This window comes from Oncorhynchus mykiss, chromosome 5 (assembly GCF_057628025.1).
Source record: "Oncorhynchus mykiss isolate SJ-2025 chromosome 5, ASM5762802v1, whole genome shotgun sequence".
Classification (NCBI taxonomy): Eukaryota; Metazoa; Chordata; class Actinopteri; order Salmoniformes; family Salmonidae; genus Oncorhynchus; species Oncorhynchus mykiss.
In genome coordinates, this window is record NC_143026.1 from 5,667,709 (window position 1) to 5,684,031 (window position 16,323).

The following is a 16,323-nucleotide window of genomic DNA, read 5'->3' on the forward strand; positions in this document are numbered from 1 at the left end:
AACTCCAAGCGGGCTGTCATGTGCCTTTTACAGAGGAGTGGCTTCCGTCTGGCCACTCTACCATAAAGGCCTGATATCTGGAGTGCTGCAGAGATGGTTGTCCTTCTGGATGGTTCTGCCATCTCCACAGAGGAACTCTGAAGCTCTGTCAGAGTGACCATCGGATTCTTGGTCACCTCCCTGACTAAGGCCCGGGTGGCCAGCTCTAGGAAGAGTCTTAGTGTCTTCAAACTTCTTCCATTTAAGAATGATGGAGGCCACTGTGTTCTTGGGGAACCTCAATGCCGCAGACATTTTTTGACACCCTTCCCCAGATCTGTGCCTCGACACAATCCTGTCTCGGAGCTCTACGGACAATTCCTTAGACCTCCTGACTTGGGTTTTGCTCTGACGTGCACTGTCAACTGTGACACCTTATATAGACAGGTGTGTGCCTTTCCAAATCAAGTCAAATCAATTGAATTTACCACAGGTGGACACCAATCAAGTTGTAGCAACAACTCACGCATGATCAATGGAAACATGGATGCACCTGAGCTCAATTTCGAGTCTCCTAGCAAAGGCTTCTGAATACTTAAAACAAAACAAAAAACACTACTTTTGCTTTGCCATTATGGGGTATGGTGTGTATATTGATGGGGACATTTTTTTTAATATTATTTTTTAAAGCTGTAACGTAGAAGAAGTCAAGTGGTCTGAATACTTTCAGAAGTCACTGTACAGTACATCTCATTGTCTGGACATACCATCATTGGCTTCAATCTTCAATCTATCAATCTTTTTTTTTTTTTCTCAGCTTCATATCAGGATTGGTCTTAACATACTGCAGTTTGTGTTTCAGGTATAGAGGATTGTCTCCTGTTTTCTTTCTACTATGGAGGGCGGTTATCTAACTTTAAAGAGGGTTGTGTGGTTCTCTATTGGGACACATAAAGAGGGTTGTGTGGTTCTTTATTGGACATAAAGAGGGTTGTGTGGTTCTTTATTGGGACACATAAAGAGGGTTGTGTGGTTCTTTATTGGGACACATAAAGAGGGTTGTGTGGTTCTTTATTGGACATAAAGAGGGTTGTGTGGTTCTTTATTGGACATAAAGAGGGTTGTGTGGTTCTTTATTGGACACATAAAGAGGGTTGTGTGGTTCTTTATTGGGACACATAAAGAGGGTTGTGTGGTTCTTTATTGGGACACATAAAGAGGGTTGTGTGGTTCTTTATTGGGACACATAAAGAGGGTTGTGTGATTCTCTATTGGACACATAAAGAGGGTTGTGTGGTTCTTTATTGGACATAAAGAGGGTTGTGTGGTTCTTTATTGGGACACATAAAGAGTGTTGTGTGGTTCTTTATTGGGACACATAAAGAGGGTTGTGTGGTTCTTTATTGGGACACATAAAGAGGGTTGTGTGGTTCTTTATTGGGACACATAAAGAGGGTTGTGTGGTTCTTTATTGGACACAGGAGGGTTGTGTGGTTCTTTATTGGACATAAATAGGGTTGTGTGGATCTTTATTGGACACAGGAGGGTTGTGTGGTTCTTTATTGGATATAAAGAGGGTTGTGTGGTTCTTTATTGGACACATAAAGAGGGTGGTGTGTTTTTGTTTGCTCCTGGTTTACTTTTTGCAGGTTAGTACTATATCATTTCTTCGAGCCACATTTCCTTATCTGCTTGCATGCAGCTCCTCTATATCGAGCTGTTTTGACAAAACATTTATTTTTCCTGCTCTAATTACATTGGTAACCAGTTTATAATAGTATTTTATTGTATGGATCCGGAGCAGATGGCTGCTATTTTACGGGCTCCTTACCAATTGTGCTATTGTCTGTGTGTTTTTACATTATTTGTAACTTAGTTTGTACATAATATTTCTGCTATCGTCTCTTATGACCGAAGACATCTTCTGGATATCAAGCCAGCGTTTAATCACCTCGTGCTGGACAAAGACTTTTTGTCGGACACGAAGGTTGGGGTGCCTTGTAAGGATCCGACGGCGAGTGGGTAACCCGCCTCTACCATCAGTCCTATTAGCCAACGTGCAATCATTGGAGAATAAACTGGGTGAGCTCCGATCGAGACTATTCTACCAACGGGACAAACTGTAATATCTTATGTTTCTCCAAGTCTTGGCTGAACGACAACATGGATAACATGCAGCTGGCGGGGTTTACGCTGCATCAGCAAGATAGAACAGCTGCGTCCGGTAAGACAAGGGGTGGCAGTCTGTGTCTGTTTGTCATTAACAGCTGGTGCACAAAATCTAATAGTAAGGAAGTCTCGAGGTTTTGCTACCTGAGGTAGAGTATCTCATGATAAGCTGTACACCACAATACTTTCCAAGAGAGTTTAAATCTATATTTTTCGTAGCTGTCTATTTACCACCACAAACTGATGCTGTTACTAAGACCGCAATCAACGAGCTGTATAAAGCCATAAGCAAACAACAAAATGCTCATCCAGAGGCGGCACTCCTAGTGGCTGGAGACTTTAATGCAGGGTAACTTAAATTTTAGGTCTCTTTATGTAGTGTTGTGTTGTCTCTCTTGTCGTGATGTGTGTTTTGTCCTATATTTATATTGTATTTATTTATTTTAATCCCAGACCCCGTCCCCGCAGGAGGCCTTTTGCCTTTTGGTAGGCCGTCATTGTAAATAAGAATTTGTTCTTTAACTAACTTGCCTATTTAAGTTAAGGTTAAATAAAATAAATAAAAATAAATAAATCAGTTTGACCTAATTTCTACCAGCATGTTAAATGTGCAACCAGAGTAAGAAAAACTCTGGACCACCTTTACTCCACACACAGAGATGAGTACAAAGCTCTCCCTCACCCTCCATTTGGCAAATCTGACCATAACTCTATCCTCCTGATTCCTGCTTACAAGCACAAACTTAAGCACAAAGTATCAGTGACTCAGCTCAATATGGAAGTGGTCAGATGACGCAGATGCTAAGCTACAGGAATGTTTTGCAGACTGGAACATGTCCCGAGGGTCTTCAGATGGCATTGAGGAGTACACCACATCAGTCACTGGCTTCGTCAATAAGGGCATCGATGACGTTGTCCCCACAGTGACCGTACGTACATACCCCAACCAGAAGCCATGGATTACAGGCAACATCTGCACTGAGCTAAAGGGTAGAGCTGCCGCTTTCAAGGATCGAGACTCTAACCCGGAAGTTTATAAGAAATCTCACTATGCTCTCCGATGAACCATCAAACAGGCAAAGCATCAACACAGGACTAATATTGAATCCTATTACAAATCAAATCAAATTTATTTATATAGCCCTTCGTACATCAGCTGATATCTCAAAGTGCTGTACAGAAACCCAGCCTAAAACCCCAAACAGCAAGCAATGCAGGTGTAGAAGCACGGTGGCTAGGAAAAACTCCCTAGAAAGGCCAAAACCTAGGAAGAAACCTAGAGAGGAACCAGGCTATGTGGGGTGGCCAGTCCTCTTCTGGCTGTGCCGGGTGGAGATTATAACAGAACATGGTCAAGATGTTCAAATGTTCATAAATGACCAGCATGGTCGAATAATAATAAGGCAGAATAGTTGAAACTGGAGCAGCAGCACAGTCAGGTGGACTGGGGACAGCAAGGAGTCATCATGTCAGGTATTCCTGGGGCATGGTCCTAGGGCTCAGGTCCTCCGAGAGAGAGAAAGAAAGAGAGAATTAGAGAGAGCATATGTGGGATGGCCAGTCCTCTTCTGGCTGTGCCGGGTGGAGATTATAACAGAACATGGCCAAGATGTTCAAATGTTCATAAATGACCAGCATGGTCGAATAATAATAAGGCAGAACAGTTGAAACTGGAGCAGCAGCACGGCCAGGTGGACTGGTGACAGCAAGGAGTCATCATGTCAGGTAGTCCTGGGGCATGGTCCTAGGGCTCAGGTCCTCCGAGAGAGAGAAAGAGAGAAGGAGAGAATTAGAGAACGCACACTTAGATTCACACAGGACACTGAATAGGACAGGAGAAGTACTCCAGATATAACAAACTGACCCTAGCCCCCCGACACATAAACTACTGCAGCATAAATACTGAAGGCTGAGACAGGAGGGGTCAGGAGACACTGTGGCCCCATCCGAGGACACCCCCGGACAGGGCCAAACAGGAAGGATATAACCCCACCCACTTTGCCAAAGCACAGCCCCCACACCACTAGAGGGATATCTTCAACCACCAACTTACCATCCTGAGACAAGGCTGAGTATAGCCCACAAAGACCTCCGCCACGGCACAACCCAAAGGGGGGGGGGGGCAAACCAGACAGGATGACCACATCAGTGACTCAACCCACTCAGGTGACGCACCCCCTCCAGGGACAGCATGAGAGAGCCCCAGTAAGCCAGTGACTCAGCCCCTGTAATAGGGTTAGAGGCAGAGAATCCCAGTGGAAAGAGGGGAACCGGCCAGGCAGAGACAGCAAGGGCGGTTCGTTGCTCCAGAGCCTTTCCGTTCACCCTCCCACTCCTGGGCCAGACTACACTCAATCATATGACCCACTGAAGAGATGAGTCTTCAGTAGAGACTTAAAGGTTGAGACCGAGTTTGCGTCTCTGACATGGGTAGGCAGACCGTTCCATAAAAATGGAGCTCTATAGGAGAAAGCCCTGCCTCCAGCTGTTTGCTTAGAAGTTCTAGGGACAATTAGGAGGCCTGCGTCTTGTGACCGTAGCGTACGTGTAGGTATGTACGGCAGGACCAAATCAGAGAGATAGGTAGGAGCAAGCCCATGTAATGCTTTGTAGGTTAGCAGTAAAACCTTGAAATCAGCCCTTGCTTTGACAGGAAGCCAGTGTAGAGAGGCTAGCACTGGAGTAATATGATCACATTTTTTGGTTCTAGTCAGGATTCTAGCAGCCGTATTTAGCACTAACTGAAGTTTATTTAGTGCTTTATCCGGTTTAGTGCTTTAGTACTTTATTTAGTGCTCCGACTCCGCGCTGAGCTGTAGTCAATGAACAGCATTCTTACATAGGTGTTCTTTTTGTCCGGGTGGGAAGGGGCAGTGTGGAGTGCAATAGAGATTTCTTCATCTGTGGATCTGTTGGGGCGGTATGCAAATTGGAGTGGGTCTACTCTCTACAGTTTATAAGGATCAGTAGTGGGTCTACTCTCTACAGTTAATAAGGATCAGTAGTGGGTCTACTCTCTACAGTTTATAAGGATCAGTAGTGGGTCTACTCTGGACAGTTTATAAGGATCAGTAGTGGGTCTACTCTCTACAGTTGATAAGGATCAGTAGTGGGTCTACTCTGGACAGTTTATACGGATCAGTAGTGGGTCTACTCTCTACAGTTTATAAGGATCAGTAGTGGGTCTACTCTCTACAGTTTATAAGGATCAGTAGTGGGTCTACTCTGGACAGTTGATAAGGATCAGTAGTGGGTCTACTCTGGACAGTTGATAAGGATCAGTAGTGGGTCTACTCTGGACAGTTGATAAGGATCAGTAGTGGGTCTACTCTGGACAGTTGATAAGGATCAGTAGTGGGTCTACACTGGACAGTTGATAAGGATCAGTAGTGGGTCTACTCTGGACAGTTAATAAGGATCAGTAGTGGGTCTACTCTGGACAATTAATAAGGATCAGTAGTGGGTCTACTCTGGACAGTTAATAAGGATCAGTAGTGGGTCTACTCTCTACAGTTTATAAGGATCAGTAGTGGGTCTACTCTGGACAGTTGATAAGGATCAGTAGTGGGTCTACTCTGGACAGTTTATAAGGGTCAGTAGTGGGTCTACTCTGGACAGTTGATAAGGATCAGTAGTGGGTCTACTCTGGACAGTTGATAAGGATCAGTAGTGGGTCTACTCTGGACAGTTGATAAGGATCAGTAGTGGGTCTACTCTGGACAGTATAAGGATCAGTAGTGGGTCTACTCTGGACAGTTAATAAGGATCAGTAGTGGGTCTACTCTGGACAGTTAATAAGGATCAGTAGTGGGTCTACTCTGGACAGTTAATAAGGATCAGTAGTGGGTCTACTCTGGACAGTTGATAAGGATCAGTAGTGGGTCTACTCTGGACAGTTAATAAGGATCAGTAGTGGGTCTACTCTGGACAGTTAATAAGGATCAGTAGTGGGTCTACTCTGGACAGTTGATAAGGCTCAGTAGTGGGTCTACTCTGGACAGTTGATAAGGATCAGTAGTGGGTCTACTCTGGACAGTTGATAAGGATCAGTAGTGGGTCTACTCTGGACAGTTAATAAGGATCAGTAGTGGGTCTACTCTGGACAGTTAATAAGGATCAGTAGTGGGTCTACTCTGGACAGTTTATAAGGATTAGTAGTGGGTCTACTCTGGACAGTTTATAAGGATCAGTAGTGGGTCTACTCTGGACAGTTGATAAGGATCAGTAGTGGGTCTACTCTGGACAGTTGATAAGGATCAGTAGTGGATCTACTCTCTACAGTTGATAAGGATCAGTAGTGGGTCTACTCTGGACAGTTAATAAGGATCAGTAGTGGGTCTACTCTGGACAGTATAAGGATCAGTAGTGGGTCTACTCTGGACAGTTGATAAGGATCAGTAGTGGATCTACTCTGGACAGTTGATAAGGATCAGTAGTGGGTCTACTCTGGACAGTTGATAAGGATCAGTACTGGGTCTACTCTGGACAGTATAAGGATCAGTAGTGGGTCTACTCTGGACAGTTAATAAGGATCAGTAGTGGGTCTACTCTGGACAGTTAATAAGGATCAGTAGTGGGTCTACTCTGGACAGTTAATAAGGATCAGTAGTGGGTCTACTCTGGACAATTAATAAGGATCAGTAGTGGGTCTACTCTGGACAGTTAATAAGGATCAGTAGTGGGTCTACTCTGGACAATTTATAAGGATCAGTAGTGGGTCTACTCTGGACAGTTGATAAGGATCAGTAGTGGGTCTACTCTGGACAGTTGATAAGGATCAGTAGTGGGTCTACTCTGGACAGTTGATAAGGATCAGTAGTGGGTCTACTCTGGACAGTTGATAAGGATCAGTAGTGGGTCTACTCTGGACAGTTGATAAGGATCAGTAGTGGGTCTACTCTGGACAGTTGATAAGGATCAGTAGTGGGTCTACTCTGGACAGTTGATAAGGATCAGTAGTGGGTCTACTCTGGACAGTTAATAAGGATCAGTAGTGGGTCTACTCTGGACAGTTAATAAGGATCAGTAGTGGGTCTACTCTGGACAGTTTATAAGGATTAGTAGTGGGTCTACTCTGGACAGTTTATAAGGATCAGTAGTGGGTCTACTCTGGACAGTTGATAAGGATCAGTAGTGGGTCTACTCTGGACAGTTGATAAGGATCAGTAGTGGATCTACTCTCTACAGTTGATAAGGATCAGTAGTGGGTCTACTCTGGACAGTTAATAAGGATCAGTAGTGGGTCTACTCTGGACAGTATAAGGATCAGTAGTGGGTCTACTCTGGACAGTTGATAAGGATCAGTAGTGGATCTACTCTGGACAGTTGATAAGGATCAGTAGTGGGTCTACTCTGGACAGTTGATAAGGATCAGTAGTGGGTCTACTCTGGACAGTATAAGGATCAGTAGTGGGTCTACTCTGGACAGTTAATAAGGATCAGTAGTGGGTCTACTCTGGACAGTTAATAAGGATCAGTAGTGGGTCTACTCTGGACAGTTAATAAGGATCAGTAGTGGGTCTACTCTGGACAATTAATAAGGATCAGTAGTGGGTCTACTCTGGACAGTTAATAAGGATCAGTAGTGGGTCTACTCTGGACAATTTATAAGGATCAGTAGTGGGTCTACTCTGGACAGTTGATAAGGATCAGTAGTGGGTCTACTCTGGACAGTTGATAAGGATCAGTAGTGGGTCTACTCTGGACAGTTGATAAGGATCAGTAGTGGGTCTACTCTGGACAGTTGATAAGGATCAGTAGTGGGTCTACTCTGGACAGTTGATAAGGATCAGTAGTGGGTCTACTCTGGACAGTTGATAAGGATCAGTAGTGGGTCTACTCTGGACAGTTGATAAGGATCAGTAGTGGGTCTACTCTGGACAGTTGATAAGGATCAGTAGTGGGTCTACTCTGGACAGTTGATAAGGATCAGTAGTGGGTCTACTCTGGACAGTTGATAAGGATCAGTAGTGGGTCTACTCTGGACAGTTGATAAGGATCAGTAGTGGGTCTACTCTGGACAGTTTATAAGGATCAGTAGTGGGTCTACTCTCTACAGTTGATAAGGATCAGTAGTGGGTCTACTCTGGACAGTTTATAAGGATCAGTAGTGGGTCTACTCTGGACAGTTTATAAGGATCAGTAGTGGGTCTACTCTGGACAGTTGATAAGGATCAGTAGTGTGTCGACTCTGGACAGTTTATAAAGTCTAGAAATGAACAGTAGCAAGCCAGTATGGCTTTATTTTTGCTTCTGATACTGAGATTCTCTGTCTGTTGCGGACCATCATTCTCCCAAGTCGTTCTGTAATAATTTGGCCAGAAATGCTCCCGTCAGACCCAGTTATTCACATTAACCAGGTTTCCAGCCAACCTTTTTATGCCAGTAAAATACATTTTGGATACAAAATGTCGCGACAGGCCTGATGTTAACAGCTCATCTGTTGGTAGGCCTAAACTTTCCAAATGTCAACATAACAAAATACGCTAGACAAGGTGGGATCTTTTTTGTGTCGGTAAAATGTATTATGTGAGAAATGGCAGTGGAAACGCTTTAACCTTTCTGATCTCCCCATCCCGGATCCGGGTTCGTGAATACAGACTCAAGCTCATTACCATAACGCAACGTTAACTATTCATGAAAATCGCAAATGAAATGAAATAAATATGCTAGCTCTCAAGCTTAGCCTTTTGTTAACAACACTGTCATCTCAGATTTTCAAAATATGCTTCTCAACCATTGCAAAACAAGCATTTGTGTAACAGTATTGATGGCTAACGTAGCATTTAGCATTAGCATTCAGCTGGCAACATTTACACAAAAAAACAGAAAAGCATTCAAAAAAATCATTTACCTTTGAAGAACTTCAGATGTTTTCAATGAGGAGACTCTCAGATAGCAAATGTTCAGTTTTTCCTGAAAGATTATTTGTTTAGGACAAATCGCTCCGTTTTCTGCGTCACGTTTAGCTATGAAAAAACCCCTGTATCCAGGATTGTGTAAATCTATCAGCAAGCTCATTAGCATAACACAACGTTAACTATTTATGAAAATCGCAAATGAAATGAAATAAATATGCCATCTCTCAAGCTTAGCCTTTTGTAAACAACACTGTCATCTCAGATTTTCAAAATATGCTTCTCAACCATAGGAAAACAATAATTTGTGTAAAAGTAGCTAGCTAGAGTTAGCATTTCGCGTTAGCATTTAGCGTTAGCATTAGCATTAGCATCCAGCACGCAACATTAACAAAAACATAAAAGCCTTCAAATAAAATAATTTACCTTTGAAGAACTTCTGATGTTTTCAATGAGGATACTCTCAGTTAGATAGCAGATGCTCAGTTTTTCCAAAAAGATTCCTTGTGTATTAGAAATAGCTCCGTTTTATACATCACATTTGGCTACCAAAAAAAATCCATAAATTCAGTCCTCAAAACGCAAACTTTTTTCCAAATTAACTCCATAATATCGACTGAAAACATGGCAAACGTTGTTTAGAATCAATCATCAAGGTGTTTTTCACATATCTCTTCATTGATACATCGTTCTTGGACACATGCTTTCTCCCCTGAATCAAATGGTAAAGTGGAAGCAGCTGGCAATTGCGCACCGAATTCGACGCAGGACACCAGGCGGACACTTGGAAAATGTAGTCTCTTATGGTCAATCTTCCAATGATATGCCTACAAATACGTCACAATGCTGCTAAGACCTTGGGCGAACGACAGAAAATGTAGGCTCATTCGTTGCGCAATCACAGCCATATAAGGAGAGAATGGAAAACAGAGCTTCAGAAATTCTGCTAATTCCTGGGTGATGCATCATCTTGGTTTCGCCTGTAGAATGAGTTCTGGGGCACTTACAGACAAAATCTTTGCAGATTCTGAAACTTCAGAGTGTTTTCTTTCCAAAACTGTGCATAAATAAGAATATGCATAGTCGAGCATCTTTTCGTGACAAAATATCGCGCTTAAAACGGGAACGTTTTTTATCCAAAAATGAAATAGCGCCCCTAGAGCTCTAAGAGGTTAATGCGCAAATAATGATATTGTAACCTTAATATCAACTGCTAGAGAGTGGTCTAAGGCACTGCATCTCAGTGGGCTCCCGAGTGGAGCAGAGGTCTAAGGCACTGCATCTCAGTGGGCTCCCGAGTGGAGCAGAGGTCTAAGGCACTGCATCTCAGTGGGTTCCAGAGTGGAGCAGAGGTCTAAGGCACTGCATCTCAGTGGGTTCCAGAGTGGAGCAGAGGTCTAAGACACTGCATCTCAGTGGGTTCCAGAGTGGAGCAGAGGTCTAAGGCACTGCATCTCAGTGGGTTCCCGAGTGGAGCAGAGGTCTAAGGCACTCCATCTCAGTGGGCTACCGAGTGGAGCAGAGGTCTAAGGCACTGCATCTCAGTGGGTTCCCGAGTGGAGCAGAGGTCTAAGGCACTGCATCTCAGTGGGTTCCAGAGTGGAGCAGAGGTCTAAGGCACTGCATCTCAGTGGGTTCCAGAGTGGAGCAGAGGTCTAAGGCACTGCATCTCAGTGGGTTCCAGAGTGGAGCAGAGGTCTAAGGCACTGCATCTCAGTGGGCTACCGAGTGGAGCAGAGGTCTAAGGCACTGCATCTCAGTGGGCTCCAGAGTGGAGCAGAGGTCTAAGGCACTGCATCTCAGTGGGCTACCGAGTGGAGCAGAGGTCTAAGGCACTGCATCTCAGTGGGCTACCGAGTGGAGCAGAGGTCTAAGGCACTGCATCTCAGTGGGCTCCCGAGTGGAGCAGAGGTCTAAGGCACTGCATCTCAGTGGGCTACCGAGTGGTGCAGAGGTCTAAGGCACTGCATCTCAGTGGGCTACCGAGTGGAGCAGAGGTCTAAGGCACTGCATCTCAGTGGGCTCCCGAGTGGAGCAGAGGTCTAAGACACTGCATCTCAGTGGGCTACCGAGTGGAGCAGAGGTCTAAGACACTGCATTTCAGTGGGCTACCGAGTGGAGCAGAGGTCTAAGACACTGCATCTCAGTGGGCTCCCGAGTGGAGCAGAGGTCTAAGGCACTGCATCTCAGTGGGCTCCCGAGTGGAGCAGAGGTCTAAGACACTGCATCTCAGTGGGCTCCCGAGTGGAGCAGAGGCCTAAGGCACTGCATCTCAGTGGGCTCCTGAGTGAAGCAGAGGTCTAAGGCACTGCATCTCAGTGGGCTCCCGAGTGGAGCAGAGGTCTAAGGCACTGCATCTCAGTGGGCTACCGAGTGGAGCAGAGGTCTAAGGCACTGCATCTCAGTGGGCTACCGAGTGGAGCAGAGGTCTAAGGCACTGCATCTCAGTGGGCTCCCGAGTGGAGCAGAGGTCTAAGGCACTGCATCTCAGTGGGCTACCGAGTGGAGCAGAGGTCTAAGGCACTGCATCTCAGTGGGCTCCAGAGTGGAGCAGAGGTCTAGGACACTGCATTTCAGTGGGCTCCCGAGTGGAGCAGAGGTCTAAGACACTGCATCTCAGTGGGCTCCCGAGTGGAGCAGCGGTCTAAGGCACTGCATCTCAGTGGGCTCCCGAGTGGAGCAGAGGTCTAAGACACTGCATCTCAGTGGGTTCCCGAGTGAAGCAGAGGTCTAAGACACTGCATCTCAGTGGGCTCCCGAGTGGAGCAGAGGTCTAAGACACTGCATCTCAGTGGGCTACCGAGTGGTGCAGCAGTCTAAGACACTGCATCTCAGTGGGTTCCCGAGTGAAGCAGAGGTCTAAGACACTGCATCTCAGTGGGCTCCCGAGTGGAGCAGAGGTCTAAGGCACTGCATCTCAGTGGGCTCCCGAGTGGAGCAGCGGACTAAGGCACTGCATCTCAGTGGGCTCCCGAGTGGAGCAGAGGTCTAAGACACTGTATATCAGTGCTAGAGACATCACTACAGAACCCCTGGTTCAAATCCAGGCTGTATCACAACCGGCCATGATTGGGAGTCCCATAAGGGCGGCGTACAATTGTCCAATCTTCGTCCGGGATTGGCTGGTGTAGGCCGTCATTGTAAATAAGAATTTGTTCTGACTTGCCTAATTAAATAAAGGTTTAATTATTAAAAAAATAAAATAAAATCACATAATGATATGTTGTGTGGTCCTTCAACTACGACTCGAGAAAGCATGCAGTTTATCAGGCTACAGTCCATAACAATCAGATAATGTATGCTGTACCAGCTGTATCTGCAGGCTGTTGGCTAGAGCACACCTGTCAGTACCAGAGGGGGGCACATTTACGATGTGATGGAACCCCATTTAACTTGTATTTTATTAATACGGTACATGACAATTAAAAAGCTAAAGTTATTTTTATGTGCACTGCATATTTACGCACAAACTTTTATCTGCAGCGAGTCAATTTGATGGAAACACAACTGATGGGAAAATTTGCGTTTTGTGTTTATGCTGATGAATCGGAAAATCTGTCAACAGATTGGATGGAGACCTAGCTCTAGACACCCTGAAGACTTAGTTCAGTGTCACTGTGATTATGCTGCACATCGTGGTTCACCAGCAGTCCCAAACATCCAACGAATAAGCTACAGACCAGCCAAAACAGGCTGCTGAAAATTTCACTTAACCCCCCCCCCCCTCGCCCCCAACTTGGTTTGGTCCACCTGAATTATCAAGGACCCCCGAGGTACCTCTCCAACGTTTTCTCACGTGTTAAAGACATCCACAAGCATAAGTGAACTGTAGAACCTTGTATCTCTGTAATGTGTCTATGTAATGTGTCTCTGTAATGTGTCTCTGTAATGTATCTCTGTCATGTATCTCTGTAATGTATCTCTGTAATGTATCTCTGTAATGTGTCTCTGTAATGTGTCTCTGTAATGTATCTCTGTAATGTATCTCTGTAATGTATCTCTGTCATGTATCTCTGTAATGTATCTCTGTAATGTGTCTCTGTAATGTATCTCTGTAATGTGTCTCTGTAATGTATCTCTGTAATGTGTCTCTGTAATGTATCTCTGTAATGTGTCTCTATAATGTATCTGTATCTCTGTAATGTATCTCTGTAATGTATCTCTGTAATGTATCTCTGTAATGTATCTCTGTAATGTGTCTCTGTAATGTATCTCTGTAATGTATCTCTGTAATGTATCTGTATCTCTGTAATGTATCTCTGTAATGTATCTGTATCTCTGTAATGTATCTGTATCTCTGTAATGTATCTCTGTAATGTATCTCTGTAATGTATCTGTATCTCTGTAATGTGTCTGTATCTCTGTAATGTGTCTCTGTAATGTATCTGTATCTCTGTAATGTGTCTGTATCTCTGTAATGTATCTCTGTAATGTGTCTCTGTAATGTATCTCTGTAATGTTTCTCTGTAATGTATCTCTGTAATGTATCTGTATCTCTGTAATGTGTCTCTGTAATGTATCTGTATCTCTGTAATGTGTCTGTATCTCTGTAATGTATCTCTGTAATGTATCTCTGTAATGTATCTCTGTAATGTATCTCTGTAATGTATCTCTGTAATGTATCTGTATCTCTGTAATGTGTCTGTATCTCTATAATGTATCTCTGTAATGTGTATCTGTAATGTAACTCTGTAATGTATCTGTATCTCTGTAATGTGTCTGTATCTCTGTAATGTATTTCTGTAATGTGTCTCTGTAATGTGTCTCTGTAATGTGTCTCTGTAATGTATCTCTGTAATGTATCTCTGTAATGTATCTCTGTAATGTATCTCTGTAATGTGTCTCTGTAATGTATCTCTGTAATGTATCTCTGTAATGTATCTCTGTAATGTATCTCTGTAATGTATCTCTGTAATGTATCTGTATCTCTGTAATGTGTCTCTGTAATGTGTCTCTGTAATGTGTCTCTGTAATGTATCTCTGTAATGTATCTCTCTAATGTATCTCTGTAATGTATCTCTGTAATGTATCTGTATCTCTGTAATGTGTCTGTATCTCTGTAATGTATCTCTGTAATGTATCTGTATCTCTGTAATGTGTCTGTATCTCTGTAATGTGTCTCTGTAATGTGTCTCTGTAATGTGTCTCTGTAATGTATCTCTGTAATGTATCTCTCTAATGTATCTCTGTAATGTATCTCTGTAATGTATCTCTGTAATGTATCTGTATCTCTGTAATGTGTCTGTATCTCTGTAATGTGTCTCTGTAATGTATCTGTATCTCTGTAATGTATCTCTGTAATGTATCTGTATCTCTGTAATGTGTCTGTATCTCTGTAATGTATCTCTGTAATGTATCTCTGTAATGTATCTGTATCTCTGTAATGTGTCTGTATCTCTGTAATGTATCTCTGTAATGTGTCTCTGTAATGTATCTCTGTAATGTATCTCTGTAATGTATCTCTGTAATGTATCTGTATCTCTGTAATGTGTCTCTGTAATGTGTCTCTGTAATGTATCTCTGTAATGTATCTGTATCTCTGTAATGTGTCTCTGTAATGTATCTGTATCTCTGTAATGTGTCTGTATCTCTGTAATGTATCTCTGTAATGTGTCTCTGTAATGTATCTCTGTAATGTGTCTCTGTAATGTATCTCTGTAATGTGTCTGTATCTCTGTAATGTATCTCTGTAATGTATCTCTGTAATGTGTCTGTATCTGTGTAATGTATCTCTGTAATGTATCTGTATCTCTGTAATGTATCTCTGTAATGTGTCTGTATCTCTGTAATGTATCTCTGTAATGTATCACTGTAATGTGTCTCTGTAATGTATCTCAGTAATGTGTCTGTATCTCTGTAATGTGTCTCAGTAATGTCTCTCTGTAATGTATCTCTGTAATGTTTATGTATCTCTGTAATGTGTCTCTGTAATGTATCTCAGTAATGTGTCTGTATCTCTGTAATGTATCTGTATCTCTATAATGTATCTCTGTAATGTATCTCTGTAATGTATCTGTATCTCTGTAATGTATCTCTGTAATGTGTCTGTATCTCTGTAATGTGTCTGTATCTCTGTAATGTATCTCTGTAATGTATCTGTATCTCTGTAATGTATCTCTGTAATGTATCTCTGTAATGTATCTGTATCTCTGTAATGTATCTCTGTAATGTGTCTGTATCTCTGTAATGTGTCTGTATCTCTGTAATGTGTCTCTGTAATGTATCTCTGTAATGTATCTCAGTAATGTGTCTGTATCTCTGTAATGTATCTGTATCTCTGTAATGTATCTCTGTATTTTGTCTGTATCTCTGAAATGTGTATGTATCTCTGTAATGTGTCGGTATCTCTGTAATGTATCTCTGTAATGTGTCTCTGTAATGTGTCTCTGTAATGTGTCTCTGTAATGTATCTGTATCTCTGTAATGTATCTCTGTAATGTGTCTGTATCTCTGTAATGTGTCTGTATCTCTGTAATGTGTCTCTGTAATGTATCTCTGTAATGTATCTCAGTAATGTGTCTGTATCTCTGTAATGTATCTGTATCTCTGTAATGTATCTCTGTATTTTGTCTGTATCTCTGAAATGTGTATGTATCTCTGTAATGTGTCGGTATCTCTGTAATGTGTCTCTGTAATGTTTCTCTGTAATGTGTCTCTGTAATGTATCTCTGTAATGTGTCTCTGTAATGTGTCTCTGTAATGTGTCTCTGTAATGTATCTCTGTAATGTGTCTCTGTAATATATCTCTGTAATGTGTCTCTGTAATGTGTCTGTATCTCTGTAATGTATCTCTGTAATGTATCTCTGTATTTTGTCTGTATCTCTGAAATGTGTATGTATCTCTGTAATGTGTCGGTATCTCGGTAATGTATCTCTGTAATGTGTCTCTGTAATGTGTCTCTGTAATGTATCTCTGTAATGTATCTCTGTAATGTATCTGTATCTCTGTAATGTATCTCTGTAATGTATCTCTGTAATGTATCTCTGTAATGTATCTCTGTAATGTGTCTGTATCTCTGTAATGTATCTCTGTAATGTGTCTGTATCTCTGTAATGTATCTGTATCTCTGTAATGTTTCTCTGTAATGTGTCTGTATCTCTGTAATGTATCTCTGTAATGTATCTCTGTAATGTATCTCTATAATGTATCTCTGTAATGTATCTCTGTAATGTATCTCTGTAATGTGTCTCTGTAATGTGTCTGTATCTCTGTAATGTGTCTCTGTAATGTGTCTCTGTAATGTATCTCTGTAATGTGTCTCTGTAATATATCTCTGTAATGTGTCTCTGTAATGTGTCTGTATCTCTGTAATGTATC

The 16,323-nt window shown here is 42.6% G+C and overlaps 1 protein-coding gene across 1 annotated transcript in view; it reads right to left on the minus strand.

The window, feature by feature from the left end:
- tcf4 (transcription factor 4) overlaps positions 1 to 9,493 on the minus strand; it is a 457,550-nt gene extending 448,057 nt beyond the window's left edge. The window contains exons 1-2 of the mRNA XM_090233627.1: positions 9,432 to 9,493; positions 9,002 to 9,063 (exon numbers count right to left, since the gene is read on the minus strand). The gene's annotated coding sequence lies outside the window, so the exon portion shown is untranslated. The remainder of the gene's footprint in view (positions 1 to 9,001; positions 9,064 to 9,431) is intronic.
- Positions 9,494 to 16,323: the final 6,830 nt, after the last annotated feature.